The 17,848-nt window shown below is 34.4% G+C and overlaps 1 protein-coding gene across 3 annotated transcripts in view; it reads right to left on the reverse strand.

Annotated features, from left to right (window-relative positions):
• EXOC6 (exocyst complex component 6) overlaps window positions 1-17,848 on the reverse strand; it is a 243,138-nt gene that overhangs the window by 20,851 nt on the left and 204,439 nt on the right. The gene's annotated exons all lie outside the window — the stretch shown is intronic.

Here is a 17,848-nt window from a genome sequence, read left to right on the forward strand (position 1 = left end):
ATTTTCAACCAAGTTATGAGTCCTGCAAAGGTAGAGGTGAAAGCTCTTCTATTTCCCTTAGGGTACTCGAAAAAAGCTTGTTGAACTAAATTATATTTCATAGAACACTTTGGGAAACAAAAGTTTAAGAACTGTGTCTTCTCTGGGGGCAAACATAACCACAAAGGAAAAGCAGAGAGATTAATGCATTAAAAAAACTCTAATTTAAACCACTAGAAAAGCTTTGCATACATACAGTTTAAGTCTGGGACTCTTCCACATATAACGTACGTATGGTGGATCCTGACAGGCTCTCTACACAAGTTCATTAAAAACTTACCATTAATTTTTCTTTACCTCTATTTCAGATAATAAATTATATTTGTGTATACCCATCATATAACTATTATGTACCATTTACCAGTTGCCATTGAGTTCATTCTTATTCATAGCAACCGCATGTGTGTCAGAATAGGACTGTACTCCATAGGGTTTCCTATGGTTGATTTTTCAGAAGTGGACTGCCAGGCCTTTTTTCTGAGGTGCCTCTGGTTGGACTCAAACTGCCAACCTTTAAGTTGACAGCCAAGCACATTAACTGTCTGTACAACCTAGGGACTCAAAATACTACGTAGACAATTAAAATTTTATTTTATAAACTGTAAATTCCTTGTATTTACATCTTTCAAGTGAACATTTTTCACTCAAACATCTCGTTCAAGTGAAGGCTTTTCTATACTTTATAAAAGGAGAAACAGTACTTTAGAAGATTAGGCATCTTGCTCAAATTTGTATGTAAAACGGGATTAGGATCTAATTTCCTCAATTACCAATTAAGGGCTTAAACACCTAGTGTAGGATTGCTTAATTTATATGCAATTTCATTTTATTTGTTGGTATAACCAATCTGCTTTAAAAGAAGAATGTTTGATAGGGTTTTTTTAGAACACTGTTGTAAGATTCAGACCGAACATGGCAGATACAGTATAGGTAGTGTAGGGAATATTGTTTTAAATTGCAAAAGATCCTAACAGTGAATATGATGGGGTTCTAGTTATAATACTCATCAGTATGTGAAACAAACAGTGCATTGTTGCTGTTTTTCTGACAAAGCATTTAAATATAAACTTCTCATAACTATCCTTCAAACTCAAGGAAATCTATGAGACAAAAGAGAAATATTTCCATTAAAAAAATGAAAACGATTATTAAAGAAAAATGCTGCATCTTATAAATGAATAATAGGAAGTTTGGCAAAGATGTGAATTGATTTTGAGAAGGGAGAAGTTGTTGAACAGTGCCAATGTTCAGTTAATATCTAATAATCAGTTTCATGCATATATAATATTTATTAAAGGCCAGCACATCACTACTGTTTATTGCAGACAGCATTTTTAAAAAAAAATTTATTTATTTAGGACAAATCTGCTGCAAAAGACCTCTATTTTTTTTTTTTTATCATACTTAAGATGAAGGTTTACAGAACTAGCTTCTCATGAAACAGTACACACATTGTTTTATAACACTGGTTAACAACATGTTAATACTCTCCCTGTCTTGACCTTGGGTTCCCTATTACCAGCTTTCCTGTCCCCTCCTGCCTTCTAGTCCCTGGCCTTGGGCTGGTGTGCCCCTTTAGTCTTGTTTTGTTTTATGGGCCTATCCAATCTTTGGCTGAAGGGTGAACCTCAGGAGTGACTTCATTACTGAGCTAAAAGGGTGTCTGGGGGCCATACTCTCAGGGTTTCTCCAGTCTCTGCCAGGCCAGTAAGTCCGGTCTTCTTTTGTGAGTTAGAATCTTGTTCTACATTTTTCTCCAGCTCTGTCCAGGACCCTCTATTGTGATTCCTGTCAGAGCAGTCAGTGGTAATAGCCAGGCACCATCTAGCTGTACTAGACTCAGTCTGGTGGAGGCCATGGTAGTTGTGGTCCATTAGCCCTTTGGATTAATCTTTCCATTGTGTCTTTTGTTTTCTTCATTCTTCCTTGTTCCTGAAGGGGTGAGATCAGTGGAGTATCTTAGATGGCCACTCACAAGCTTTTAGGACCCCAGATGCTACTCCATTAAAGTAGAACGTAGAACATTTTCTTTATAAACTATGTTATGCCAATTGAACAAGATGAACACAGCCCTCAGCCCAGTAATCCGGTTCCTCAGGGAGTTTGAATGTGTCTATGAAGCTTCCATGACCTTGCCTTGTGCAAGTTGTGCTGGTTTCCCCAGTACTGTGTATGCAGAGAGCATATTCTAAATTTTTTAACCTATTCCTTTCAGTGCGAAAAACAGAAAGAATATTCGTTCTTAAAAACATTTAAATTTGGGACTGCTTCTCTCTACTTTACGTACTGGTTTTAATTCTCAATCTATGGGAGGCAAAGACTTACTTGTTGTGTAACATACAGAAAAATTACTTCAAAATTAATCACATATAATAATGCTTTTATTATAAATAAGGACTATTCCATATTTACCAACTGCACACTCATTCGACATAATTTTTTCTATAAATGTCTTAATTTTGCTGTCATATTGCCAAGTTAAGCACTTCACTTAAAAATAATCCTGACTGGCATAATTTTTTTGAGTTGTTTTTGGTAATTACTGGTACCTCACTAATTCCACTTCTGAAGGCCTAGATAAATACATGAATGCTCAGTATATATGCATAAAAATGTTAACTCAGCATTATTTTTGTGTAGAATTGGAGATTCTGTAAATAGCCAACAAAAGGAAACTTATTTAATAATTCTATATTTTTACTGAAGAATGGTTCAAAAAATTAAAATGAAACAGACCCATATTTCCAATATAAAATCTATATGTATTACGTGAAAAAATTACAGCATAAGTGATCCCATTCTTCCTCTAAAAAACTATACAACTGCGCACACAAGTGTGTGGATGTGTGTGTGTTTGAATGTGCATTATAAAAGGCCTGGAGGAAAACACATGGATTACTCCAGGAAGAAAAATTGAGACGGGGGAAAAAAATGAAAATTTTCTTTTTTTTTTTTTTATAGTCTATATTCTTTATACACTTCTACATTATAGTCTATATTCTTTATACACTTCTACATTCTGCTGTACACAGGGTCGCACCCAACAACAACCACAACACTTCTACATGCTTTCTTTTTAGTTTTCCACAGTGAACATGCACTATAAATTTCCTGGTTTTCATAAAGTATTATACCTGTGTAAAAAGTTATCATGGGGGGAAGCTGGGTGACGTGTACATGGAATTTCTGTACTATTTTTATAACTTCTTATGAATCTGTAATTATTTAACAATAAAAAAATTTTTAAAAAGTGAGCATATATTACTTTTCTAATTATTGTGGTTTTTGTTTTTTAATTTTCAAAAAGTCATTTTTAAGGGCAATTTTTCAAACTACAAAACAGCTCTAACTTTCACTCTTAAAATAATCTTAAAAATCTATGAGTTCAAAATTTATACAATAAATGAAAGCATGAGCAGAAATCATACACATATTTAAGTGCATAAACTGTAAAGTTCCAGAATTATGACACTGGAGAAAAAGAAGAAAAAGGTAAAAGCCATTTAGGCTCAGGCTAATCCTTTATAATTTAAGCTCTCCCAAAGGGCAGCATACCTTTCTAATATCTGGACCTTAAGGTAAACTTTGTGAGAAGACTCATCTTGTTTTATTTAGGAGTAAACCTAAATACATCTTTAATTCTTTGGCACTTCAAATGAACTTGTCTACGGAAAAATGCTTGCTGGAGGAGCTGTGCGAACAAGCTTACTGTCCTGCTACTGTACCTAGACAAGCACTTGGATACTACAACTTTGGCAAATCCCATTAATACTTTAAGAAGTCAAAGACTTTAAAACTTCTAAAGAAAGTTCCTGTGAAGTAGTCACAGGGACAAGTTTAAGCAAGCAGGGTGTGTATACAATATAGTAACAAAAATAATACAAACAAAAGAAGATTTGTTTAATTATAGTGGAAATAATTGTTATTTAAAAGTGCCTTCTTCCTCATCATAAAAGAATAAACTGGACTAGTGGTAAAAGAATTGTATGTTATGATGCCTTAAGATTAGGAACAGAAGACAGATATTTCAAAGTAAAGTCTTGGCAGACGCCCAGTCTCCATGGCAAGAATTACAGCCAAACAATTTCTTTATAACTCCCAAGGCTTGTTCATGTCCTTTTAGATAGAACCCAAGGCTTTCGTTTTGAGTAAAATGTAGGTACACATTTACCAGGGTTTACCTATCTTTCTATGGTGAAGTACATCTGAACTTCTTTACTAAACATTATAATCATTTGGGGGTATGGTGGACAGGGATTATCAGCCTATGTATAAAAGGGTGGGAGAAAGTAAGTGTGGGTGATAAAGAGAATAGGGAAGTGGGCGCAGGGTACTTCTTTTGCCAAGTAATTGTCAAGTTATCAAGAGAAATAGGACTCCATTCTGTTTCCTGATTTCCTATCCAGTAGTCTTGCCATCAACACATCATTCAGATGCTACGGTGGCTTTCTTTTTTATATTCCTTGGTTTCTATTCTTTAAAGAAGACATCTTTCAGAATCTAACAGTCTTTATCTTCAGCTCTTTCTTCATTAATGCCAACTCACTCATCGCTCAAACTGTCTTTCTCTGCTGTTATTCATGTTCCATCTTCTCAAGAGCTAGTACTTATATCCGAAGTGCATTTCATTCCAAACTCTATCAAATTCTCTCTCCTAATTACAAATTTAACGGCATCCTGTCTCTTCACCTAAACTAAGTGAGAAAAAAGAATGGATGCCTTGTTTACTTTCAGATAAAATTTGAATATATTTTATGCTCTTAGTTCCTTTACATTTAAAAATATTTAATCTTTAGAATTAAGTCATGAATACTTTTTTTAAAAAAAACTCAAAATACCTTCTGTGCTTGCCTGTTGCTTTTAATTTTTATCTTTGGAACAAGTCTTACTAAACGTATTACTTGGTAACAGAATGTCAACTGGAAATCAAATTTAAGAGTTATCTACTGTTTCTGTGTTTTGCTGATGTGGTCTTTTACTTGAAGAAAATATAAATAGAAATTTTAAACATCCAGAAAGGAGAAAATGAGAAGTAAAAAAACCATTAAATATGAGAGTCCTAAGTGCTGCATTAAAAAATGCTACAGGAATAATGAAGATACCTATAATAGTTTTAGAAACTAAATATAAACACTTATTCTAAAACTCAACTCTTCATTCATCTTCTCTTCTCCTACAAATTAAGTTTTAAAACCTATTAAAGAGGAGGATAAAGCTACTATGGGGAACATGTTTTGTGGATGGAAGTCAAATACTTTGAAGAAGCTTCATCTGTTGACAGAATCTGGCTTTGCGGTAGGTATATTCATGGGCTTCTTTTATTATGTTTATCATGTCCAACATATTTCTGCCTCCTCACACTAGTGGGGATAAAAAAAAGGCACTCGGAACTTTAAAGCTTTATCGGCTACTTGTAAAGAAGAAGACTGCTGTGGACTTATCAAGAAAAACTGGTACATATTTTCCAAAAAAACTCCTGAGAAAAATAAAAAAAACAAAACAAAAAACCTCAAAAACTAAAGACCACAGCTCCAATTTTCTGTCTGTTGGTTAATGTAACTCCAAAACACTTTCAATATTCTCCTGTAGCATAAAACACCCCAGGGTGGCATTAATGGTTTACTTATTTTTAAATAAATAACAAGCATCACAAGTCTTTGATAAAACAACATTCTACCTGGAAATAAAAAGTTTCAATGATTTAAAACAAATTATTTCACTCAAGAAGTCTAAATATGAACCTAAAAGATATTATTTGAGAGATTTCCCCCTACTGCAACAAAAACCATCTCTATCACACTGCCCCAAATTGTTTCAGTGTATGTTATATAATATCTTCTTACAGACATATTGTGATAATTAGTTTTATTTTACACATTGGTATAGAATAGCTGACTATAATAAACATTTTTTCCTTCCTTACCAGTACTACAATATCCTGTTATAAGCTTGATCTAGTCATTTAATGTACTCTTTCTTCTATTTACCTATCTCAGGTCCTAATTCTTTGGTCCCATTTCTTTGTTTCACTGTTATTATGTTTCCAGTATTAGCTCTGATACCTCTTGTCCTTACTGAAATTTCCTTTTCTTTAATTTTCTTAGTTATTTCTTTCTTTCACGTACTGCTCTTTGTCATATGGTCGAAAGATCTTTTCCTAATCCTCCATATTCTTAATCTCTTGTCTGGATGTCTATCTCCAGACTTCACTCATATATAGGGATTTAAACATTGTTTTAAAGAAATGCTTTAAAATCCTCCCTTCAAGCATTTCAGGATTTTTCTAAGCATTGTAAATATTTTAAGATTTTTTTAAATCTCTGGATACATTCATTTTTACTTTTAATAGAATTTATTATATAAAAAAAAATTTTTTTTTTTTTTTATTAATTCACTGGACAATGATTTCCTTTTCATGTGAAAACAAAGTTAAATGTAGCTTCCCCAGAACTGGGATGTTTTAACAGGCAAACCTAATCAGGAAAATTTAAATTTTATTCATGAACCATATTTTCAATTGCATACACTGTTATCTTCTCATTTATATGAACTGACATAATATATGTCCAAAATGATTTTTTTAGAAGAAAAAATAAATTAGAAACAAGTTTTTCTGTTAGTGCTCAATGAAGTTATGTCAAACGTGAAAGGATACATTTTCCACAATGAATTTGATTTGGTAGGAGATTTATTTAAGAATTTCCAAGAATACTAAATTTCATTCAACATATTTTTTAAACAAACCTCCCCTCAAAATCAAGCTAAATAGATGAGAGAACAATAATAATTCTGAGATATAAAAGAGAAAAGAGACCATAGAAGAGTTAGAGATAAGCCCTTTTCAGAATCTAACCACTTCTCGCTATATTCACCAACCCACCCTGCTCCAATCCACAATCATCTCTTTCTTAGATTATTAAAATAGTCTCCAAAACTGGTCTCCTTGCTTCCACCCATGCTTTTCTACAATCTATTCTCAGCACAGCACTTAGGGTGATTCGTTTTTAAACATAAGTCAGATCATGTCACTCCTCTGTTCAAAGCCATTCCATGGCGATCTCATTGAGACCAAAAGCCAAAGCCTGGGTCACTTTTCTCCACACACTGGTCTCCTCACTGTTTATGAAACACACGCACATTCCCACCTCACAGGCTTTGACATTGCTCTTTCCTTTGCCTGGGACACTCTTTCTGCAGATATTTACATGGCTGACTCTCTAACCGCCTTCAGGCTTTTTGTTCAAATAATACCTTCTTAGTGAAGTATTCCCTGACTGCACTACTTAAAATTGAAACACCCTCTTCTTACTCACCTCTCATACTCTCTTTAAGGAGCCCTAGCAGCACAGTGGTTAAACGCTCGCCTGCTAACTGAAAGACTGGCTTTTCGAACCCAACAGACGCTCCATGGGAGAAAGCTGTGGCAGTCTGCTTCTGTAAAGATTAGGGCCTTGGAAACTCTATGGTGCAGTTCTACTCTGTCCTATAGGGTCACTTTGAGAATCAACTTGATGGCAATGGGTTTTTTTTTTTTTTTTTTCCCCTTTTTCTTCTTTATTATTCTCCACAGCCTTTATCACCATGTGAAATACTTTATATTTAACTTAGTTTATTGTCTGGTGTTCACTTTTGTTTCCCCAGTGTCTGGCAACAGTAGACACTCAATAAACATCTGTGTAATAAACAAATGAGTGAATAAGTGAGTAAATGAAAATTCACCCATACATGATATTTTTACTATAAACATTTTTAGGGTTCTACTAATAGATGGTTAACAAATTTATTTATACATTGCCTTGTTCCACAACTTAGTAACTGAGAAAAATCAGGGCCAAAAGAAAGTAAGGATAAGAAAGATGATGAAGGTGGTATAAAAATGTATGTGATATTGCCCTGTACACCTCCTAGAAATGGATTACAAATTCAGCCCTGAGATTTCTAGCTCCAAATTAAAGAAGCAATTACATAATGCATAGCATTTTTGAGATAAAAAACCAACCAGCTGCTGTTTTTATTAGAAATAAAAATTATTTCTAATATTGAAAACAGAAACTTCTGTTGTGAAACAGAGATAATCACATAATCAGTAATTAAAAAAATACAATTCAATCATCTGTAGCCCAGACTACCGAAATAATATTCTAATTGCTCTTCCGGTTTCTAATTTTGTCTCTCTTTCATCTATTCTCCTTAAAGCAGCCGGAATAATCTTTTTAAAATGTAAATGAGAGCCTGACACTAACTAGCCTGCTTAAATACCTTGAATGTTTTGCCATCATACATTGCTGTCATAAAAGAAATACCACAAGCGAGTGGCTTTGATAAACAGAAACTTATTTTCTCACTGTTTCGAAGGCTAGAAATCCGAATTCGGGGTGCTGGTTCAAGGGGAGAGTTTTCTCTCTGTTGGCTCTGGGGGAAAGGCCTTGTCTATTTTCAGCTTCTCTTTCTTGGTTCTCTGGAGATCTCACGTGGTGTGACATCTATCTTCCCCCAACTGTGCATGCTTGCTGGTTGCTTGCTCAATCTGCTTTTACATCTCAAAAGACAGTGACTTAAAACATGCCCTACACTAATACTGCCTTATTAACATAAGGAAGAAACTCATTTCCAAATAGGATTATAACCAAAGGTATTTTATAGCGGTTAGGATTTACAACACATATTTTGGGGGGACACAATTCAAACAACAACAACATACAAATTCTTTTAACAAGGCCTTCAAAGCCCTGCATGTTTGCACTCCTCTTTCCCTTGCTCGCTATTACAGCCACATTATTTATCCTTTCTATTCCTTAACAACACCTGAGGACTTTGCACTTGTTCTTCCCTCTGCCAGGAATACTATTTCCCCAGGTATCCCAATGTCTGGCTCCTTTTCATTCAGATATCTGCTCAAATATCACCTCCTTAAAGAGGTTTTCCCTGATACCCCAACTGGAAGCAGCCCACACTTCATCCCCAATCACTATCTATCATACTAACCTGTTTTATATTTCTCATACCATCTAAAGCTATTTAAAATTATCACTGTTTATTGTGGCTATCCCTCCAACAAAGATCTGTGAGAGTAGGGATTTGGCCTATTTTGTTCATCTTGGTCTTCAGCACTTCAAACACTGCCAAGAGCTGGTGCTCAAATATTTGTTGGGTAGATTAATATCTGAAAATGGGGCAGCTCTCCATTGGTCTGGATTAATCTGAACAGCTCTCAGTTTCCCTAGCTAGGTGGTGATTAGTTATTAGTTAACCCTTTGAGAATCTATTGAAAACACTGGACCCTCACCTCAAAAAAATGCACATTCAAACAAAATCTTGCATGATAATCCTAAAATCAACCCATGATCCCCAAGACAGAATTCCTGATGCAAAGACACATAAGAACCTGTATGCAACGCAATTTATCTTATAACAAACTCCTGTACATGGAATCGAAGGCTGAGGGGAAAAAAATCAAGAAGAAGCTGCAAATTATTCCTCACGCTTCTCTACAAAATGGTAGACTAGAAGAGTGAATAATAGCCAAGATTATGGTTGCAGAATATTGTATTGAGGAGCCCAGGCGTGTAATTTATCATGAAAGAAACGGCGTATGTGTTGGTGGCAAGCATGGTCAGAAATGATGTCTGTGAAGTAAAGAGTGATTTTATGGGTTATCCCTTTAAAAAATGGCATAGGCTATACTATCGCTTCAACTAAATGAGGTCATATTGAATCAGGATATGGATAAAAACAAGTCAAGTTGTTGGAACTGATAAAGTTGAAAAGAAAACAGAAACAAAAACTAAAAAGGATTGACTGGAACTTAACATTCAGGATGGTCCATGAATGAGAAGGCAGCATGCCATTAATAAACAGATGATTGTGCAGGGTCACAAAATGACTTTCAAAAATTTTAAAACACTATGTCAGATCAAAGAAGCAATAGCGGTAAAAAAACATCTTTAGGTGTAAAACTCCTCCCTTGCCTTCTTTTACCTGACACCAAGAGTTTGGTGTCAGGTAAAAGAGACCAGCTGAACAAAGTAGATTTTGTTTCCCAATCCCTTCTTTTTTTTGTATCTGTTAAGTACTGACAGCTAAGTTAATGTGTAAATTAGACCATCTGGGCAGAAAATTTCTATACATTCTAATGGGCTTGGTAAACCTTTTTTTTTTTTTTTTTTTTAATTATTATTATCACATTTTCAGTACCACTAAATAGTAATACTCACTATTTTCTTTCTGGAAGTTTTGGCTTTGTTTTAAGGCTCGGATTTTGGTAAATATTAAATTGTCTGTCTTAAGGAAAGGTGCAATTATCTTGAAAAAAGTCAGTTAAATTGTATTTTCTTTTTAATATGAGACATTCTTTACACTAAAGAGGAAAATAGAGAATTTACTTTGATCATTTCATCAAAACATCTATCCTCCAAAATTTTCCCATCTTCTTTGTAATACACACAGTGCATTAATAACAAAAAAAAAGTAATGAACATATTCTTTATTTCTCTCCAAGTATGCATACTGTGGATCTGTAACAAGAGTCCTGATGATTCACTAAGGAATCTGACAACTGTTAGGATTTGAACTGCACATGAGCTGGTATTTTAACTTTCTACTTAAATCTCTTTATTCTTCACAAGCAATCCTGTATCACCCTTTCATGCTTCTTAAAAACAAGTTATTCTGTATGACTGAAGTTGTACTACACCGATGCAGCATTAACCCTCCAGTAGTTATCATCCTTCATAAAGTCATCTGAATGTTTAAAAATAAAGGATGTTCAATTTTTCTTACAAATTTACTCCTATTTTTCATCATTTTTGTATTATTTGCATTTTAATATTTAATTTTCACTTATCTACTGAAAAGCTTATCTATTTGCTATCATAAAAACCCCCAAACCAAACCCAGTGCCGTCGAGTCAATTCTGACTCATAGTGACCCCACAGGACAGAGCAGAACTGTCCCCATAGAGTTTCCAAGGAACGCCTAGTAGATTTGAACTGCCGACCTTTTGGTTAGCAGCCGTAGCACTTAGCCACTATGCCACCAGGGTTTCCTTGCTATCACAGCCTTTTGTTTTAACCAGATAGCTCTAGGAATCCATAGATTAATGAATGCAGTAGAGGTCCAGGTAAGTCAGTGGGCCCAAATTGTGTATACCATTGTAAGAGATTTTCATTTGTGAGAAGTATTCAATGTTCAAAAAAGTTTTGGGGAAAAAATGGGCCATGCCTTTACTTTAGGACTTCTCAAAACTGTTAATGTGATAATGAAATTGTGAATTTACAATAGAGGGAACATACGTAGGATTTCCCAAACTTATCTGACCATGGTTTCCTTTCTTCATGACTCACACTCCCAAGCAACAGTAGTTTAGGAAATGCTGCTTTATTTAAGTTCTGCTTTATATGCAGTCATTGCTGATCACTTAATTAAAGTATATATTGCCTTTGTCTAAATTCCTATGATCCCCCGTCCAAAATATTTCTTTATTCATAAGAGAATAAGCCGTTGGTTCTAGGGAAATGACAACATATCATAGAAGTAACCTGTATTATATATTAGTATCCCTAATGATGACCAAGATATATCAACAAGTGTTTATATTTGTTACACTTTTATTTAAGAAGGCAGAGGAATGTGTAATTTTAGAAATACACTCACCAAAAATAATTTAATAGAAAAAAGTTGGTGCTTTTAAAAACATACTCATTTATGTGGAACATTAACTTATGTGGAATATCTCAATTCCTAACAAGGTACTGCTGCACAGCAAAGAATGCTTGTGAGTATACCTAAAAGATTTACATTCACTTAGTCGATATGCTAGGCAATGGATGTAAAGCAGTGAACAAAAAGGCATAATTCTTGTCTTCATGGGCTTGTATTTAGCTTTTTTTCCCTTTTATATTGCCTTTATTTTGCTACAAACACTTCAGAATTGCTTTAAATTTTATAATACCCTTTGATGTGGTAAGAGTAGAGTTAGGTTGGTGTGAAAGTATTAAAAAAAAAAAACGCTCTACAATCAACTAATTTGCTAATGAGGAATTAAACCATGAAATATGGGCATATAGTCAAGTGGGAGACAACAGAAACCACTTTACTTGTACATTAGAAGCACAAATCCTTTATGGCTCACAGGCTTGTATTTTACAATTATTTTACTTTAAAATGCTATGAGATTTAGGTCTTTTCGATTGGATAACCATATGGAACAAAATGAATCTTGAACCTTACACCTCACACCATGCACAAAAATCAATTCCAGATGGACTGTAAACCTAAATGTGAAAGGTAAAACAATAAAACTTCTTAGAAGAAAAATAGGAAAATATCTTTATGATCCTGGGGGTAGGGAGTTGGGGAGAAAGGTAGGCACAGATTTCTTCAATAGGACATTAAAAGCACTAAAAACAAAGGGGAAATGATAAATTGGACTTCATTAAAAATTAAGAGCTTCTATTCATCAAAAGACTCCACTAGAAGTGAACAAAAAAGCTGAAGTGCAGGAGAAGATATCTGCAATACATATATCTGACAAAGTACTCACATCCTGAATAAAAAGTAATTCTATAAATCAATAAGTAGACAAACAAATGGAAAAAAAACTGGCAAAAACCTGAACAGATAAATCACAAAAGAAAAATATTCAAATGGCCAACAAACATATGAAAAGGAGCTCAAGGGGAAATGCAAATTCAAACCACAATATAAAACCATTACATGCCCACTGAAATGGTTAAAACTGAAAAGACAGACAATATCAAGTGATGGCAAGAACGTGGAGCAACTAGAACTCTTCTACATTGCTGGCTAAAGTGTAAACTAGTTCAATTTCTTTGGAAAACTGCTTTACAGTATTTATTAAAACTGATCATATATATGTATATATATGTGTGTATGTATACATATGTATGTATGTGTGTATATATATATATATATATATTCTCTTACTCCTAGGTAAAGATCACCACTCCTAGGTAAATATTTCAACAAAAATGTGTGCATGTGTTCACACATGCAAAAGACATGCAAAAGAACATTCATGTTAGTACTATTTATAATAGCAAAAACTTTAATCAATTCACATGTCCATCAATAGTAGAATATATAAATAAATTTTGGTATATCTGTACAATGGCAGACTATACAGCTATGGGAATGAATGAACCTCAACTGGATATATTTCACAAACATAATATTTGGCAAAAGAAGGCAGAATTGAAAAGTTAACACTGAATGATTTCATCAACACAAAGTTCAAAATCAGATAAAACTTACCCTCAGTGTTAGAAGTTAAAAAGTTAGCCTTTGAGGGGGAAGTGACTAATGTAAAGAGGCATGGTACGAGGGGCTTCTTCTGAGGTATTGGTGACATTCTCTATCTTCATCTGGGTGTTACAGAGATGATTTGCCTAAACGTATGCCATACCTTATAGGACAGAGTAGAACTGCCCCACAGGGTTTCCAAGGAGCACCTGGTGGATCTGAGCTGCCAGTGTTTTGGTTAGCAGCCAAACTCTTAACCACTATGGCATCAGGGTTTCCATACCATACACTTCAATAAAACATTTATTTAAAAAGTGCTATGGGATCCAAATATATTTTGCACAATTAAAATTCTTTCTCAAATTCTTTATATATAGTTCAGAGAAATGATCACTTCTTTCCCTAGTTTGTTAATGGTCAACGACTTCAAAACAGAACTTATCCCTAGATGGGGAAAAGAAAATTGTAAGATCATTTTTATGGCATATGATTGCAGCAGGAAGAAGAAAATGGTAAACTTGACTTAGACTAATAACCACATATTTGATTTTCCTCAACAAAAGAATACCTCTAAGGCTTTAGACTAAATATTCCCAGTTTCTTCAAAGGCTCTTCATATGACAAGGTATCTCACCCTTCAACAGCCTTATAATTCTCTCTTATGTGCTCTCCAATTTGTGAGTGTCTATAAAAATCATGCAATACTCTAGGCACAGTCTTAACAACCCCAAAGCACCGTGGTCTGACCCAAATACCACACTTACATTAATGCAGTCTAAGAATTCCCAGCACACTGTTGGCTCAAATGGAGGTCAATTAAAGCTACCAGATTTCTTGCATATTTTAAAATTTAATTTTAAATAAATAGGACTCTTACTATTTTCCTTGCTAAATTTAGCCTTGTTGGCTTAGGCCCATCACTTAAGCCTACTGAGAATACTTTGATTCTGTCTTCTGTCACCTTTCATGACTCTTCTAGTTTCCTTTAATCTACACATATAATTTGTATTTCTTCTATACCTTTATCCAAGTCATTCTTTAAAAAAAAAAATGTTGATCCCAAATTGCCATAGACAGATGTATGGAAAGTACTGAGAGAGTCTTCTTTAAGGGTTAGGGAAGCATATCTCAAAGTATGTCCCATATAATAACACATCCCAAAATGAATGAGGGAGATAGTCTGTCATGAGTTTGGGAAATGCTGGTTACTGCAAAGCTTCTCAGTTTTTAAATCCTAATGCACATGGTGAGTCTCTAAGAAGGGATTAGTGTATAAAGTATTTTCCAAACTTACTTGACCTTGGTAATCTTTTTTGAGATCATTCTGCGAAATCAGTGTTCCTGGAAGGACACTTTGAGAAACACTACTCTAGGGTGACATGATATATTAGCCAACATTCTTTGGACAAGAGATTGTTTTATTAGCTATAAACATACCTAACTGTATCATCATCCAACCTGCCTAAATGTCTCCCATCTTGTTTAAAAGAATATCAAGATATTGTCAAATGTGGCGCTGATATCTTACCACTCTAAGTTAACTTATCACAAAGTGAAATAGGGTCAGCTAAATAGGACTGAGCTATAGATGCTCAATCTACTGTGAGAATTATGCCCAATAAGAGGTTACAAAGGTGAAGAGAATTTTTTTTTAAGTTTCTCATCAAAATGGCTACTTTAGAAAAGTTTTGTTGATTAAAAAACAATCTTTAGTTACCTGGGAAATTCAGTTATATGGGACACTTCATTTTCCAGTGATATTTAATGAAATATTTCTATGTATTAAGGATGAGTTATAAAAAATTATCACTGAATACTGTATATTAGAGAATCTTATAAAAGTAATTTCAAAATTTTAAGTTTTTCATACACTGTCAAAAGATTTTCACAAATTCATCTGAAATCAAACCACTTCAAAGGTTATGTTTCACAAAATAGATGGTTTTTGTAAAAGAAAACAGACGCACATAGGTATATCAAAGTCTTCCACCATTTTATGAGTCAGTTTTAGAAATGGAGATGGAGAAATAATAGGCTTTACTTATTAAAAAAAAATGCACACATACAAATCATGTTCACACAGTGCATTTAAAATTGACTGAGGTAAACGATGATGGCACTGGGTTTTTTTTGGGAGGGAACATACTCACATAATGATATACCAGTACTTACTAACCTTCCCCCTTGTCTATTGGGACAGTAGGCCTTAAGATGTTGTTGAGATAACTGGCTTCCATTAGCAAGCGTGTGATTGGCAGGATGATAAAGCCTTTTCACTCACAGGTCAGCTATTTCCTTTTCTTTAGAAGAGGGCGATCCTGATGATCCATCTTTTAGCTACAGTCTCTCCTTGAGTCCCAATTCTCTTGCCTTCAGCTTTGATATGGTTCTAACTTTCCTCTTGTATCAGCTCATACTTGTCATCAACTCCTCTATTCAGAACAGCAAATATCAGGAGTTTGACCTCAGGGCAAAGTCCGGGTGGGCAGGTAAAATTTGACCACTGGACCTACTTCCTAATCTTTCATACCCAGCAATTCATGAAGCAGTATCAAATTCAAACTAAAAAACAGAAGCATGACCCCTTATAAGTACTATGAAAAGAGCTCTTTTGCCTTTCTAAGTACACTTGAAAAGAACTGTCAGCTGCCCTATTAAGACAGAAATGGATCACAGACTAGAAAGAAAGAAGGAAAACTGCAGAAATCCAACTGAAATGTAAATAAAGGTGTTAGCACTCCCTTTAGATTTGATGATATACGTCTTCATATAAAAGTGTTAAAAGAATATATTATGAAATAGCTTTATAAAGTCAGGAACATAAAAACACTATCGAAACTTTAAGGCATCCTTATTTAAACAATCACTGACATATGATACAAAAAAACTTGAATCACTTCATATGAGATTCTTTAGTTTTCAAGACCAATTTCATTCTTTGGTCAATTCCCATTCTTGGCATTTCACCACTTAACTGTTTATAATTAATTTAAAAACAAATATAGGTTAAAATTGATTATTCTTATCAATTTATTAAATCTAGTCTCTGAAATAATAAAATTGAAGTTATACCACAGCAGTCAAGTAGTAAAGAGAACAATTCTCATTTTAGAATACAAAAATACAAGAATAAAATATGATTAAATTTTAACATAATAATCAGGGGACATGTTTTAAGCCCTTTTAGAAATTAACACGTAAAAAATTGACTCATTAAAATTTTCTTTCCACTAGTCACTTCCACTGCATATCTACTATCGTATTTTAAAAGTGTTTTGCACTTATATTTATTTCTAAATAAATCTTTTATTCTAGCAACTCTACGTATCTCTGATAATAAATTTCGTAATTCTTCGTGTCTAACCAGAGGCACCTTGGAAGAAAGTTCTGATGATCTACTTCCGAAAAATCAGACACTGAAAATCCGATCGTGCCTGTCGGGCACAGAGCTCTGACATCCGTGGGGGATGTCCATGAGTTGGAGTCAACTCAATGGCAACTGATTTTTTGGTTTCCCAGCTCAGCAAGGCTAATCATCTATAAATCTAGATTATCCAAAACAATGTTCCTTGTTTGACATAATATCTGAGGATTGATTGCAAACAGAAACAAATATGAATATATTTCATATATTCAGTGCTTTACAGACATAATTGAGACAGGGATGGCTTTTCCAGTTTCCTTCTAAACCTGACTTGAAGATATAACAGTTATTTCCACATGATTCACTGTCTTATAAGGCTTCCCAATCAGTTTGTGGTGTTTTGCTTCTCTGAAGAATTTTTAAGCTCCATAAGGCTGAAATTATCTCATATTACTTATGTGTTGGCTTCAATCACATTCCTCTTCTCCAAATAACAAATACATCCCAATAAAAACCCATTGCCATTGAGTCGATTCCAACCCATAGCAACCCTACAGGACAGAGTAGAACTGTCCTATAGGGTTTCCAAAGAGCACCTGGTGGATTTGAACTGCAGACGTTTTGGTTAGCAGCTGAACTCTTAACCACTGTGCCACCAGGGTTTCCACAAATACATAGCAGTCAACAAATACTTACTAAATACTGGTTTGGAATTAGAGCAAAAACACCTCTATTCTCAAACTTTTACTGAAATCAGAGATCTTTAATTACTCCAACTGGTCCTGCTCCCAACATTACTGTGTTAGAGCCTGCTCATATCAATGGTGGAGGCTCATCTCCAGTCATCTCCATCCCCCAAAGGAGACAGCACCATTAATAGATTTATTAATAGACAGTGGCTTTAACTTAATTCTATCTCCATGTGGTCCTTCTTGCTACGGGCAGCAGTTATTCCTGTTGTCAGTTCTAGTACTCCTGAGCCCTTTAACTCAAATCTTCCCCTCCTCCACACCCGAGTGCCTCCCCAGTTTTATTAAGTCCCTTAACCCTAGAATTAAGAAAGAAAAAGAAAAAAGAAGAAGGGCAAAGATGAAGAAAAGAGTAAGAAGAAAAAAATATGAGAATAGAAAAAAGGGTAAAATAAAGAAAATGATAATAAAGTAGAGATATCAAAGAAGTAGTAAA

Source organism: Loxodonta africana, chromosome 16 (genome assembly GCF_030014295.1).
Source record: "Loxodonta africana isolate mLoxAfr1 chromosome 16, mLoxAfr1.hap2, whole genome shotgun sequence".
In the NCBI taxonomy this organism is placed as follows: Eukaryota; Metazoa; Chordata; class Mammalia; order Proboscidea; family Elephantidae; genus Loxodonta; species Loxodonta africana.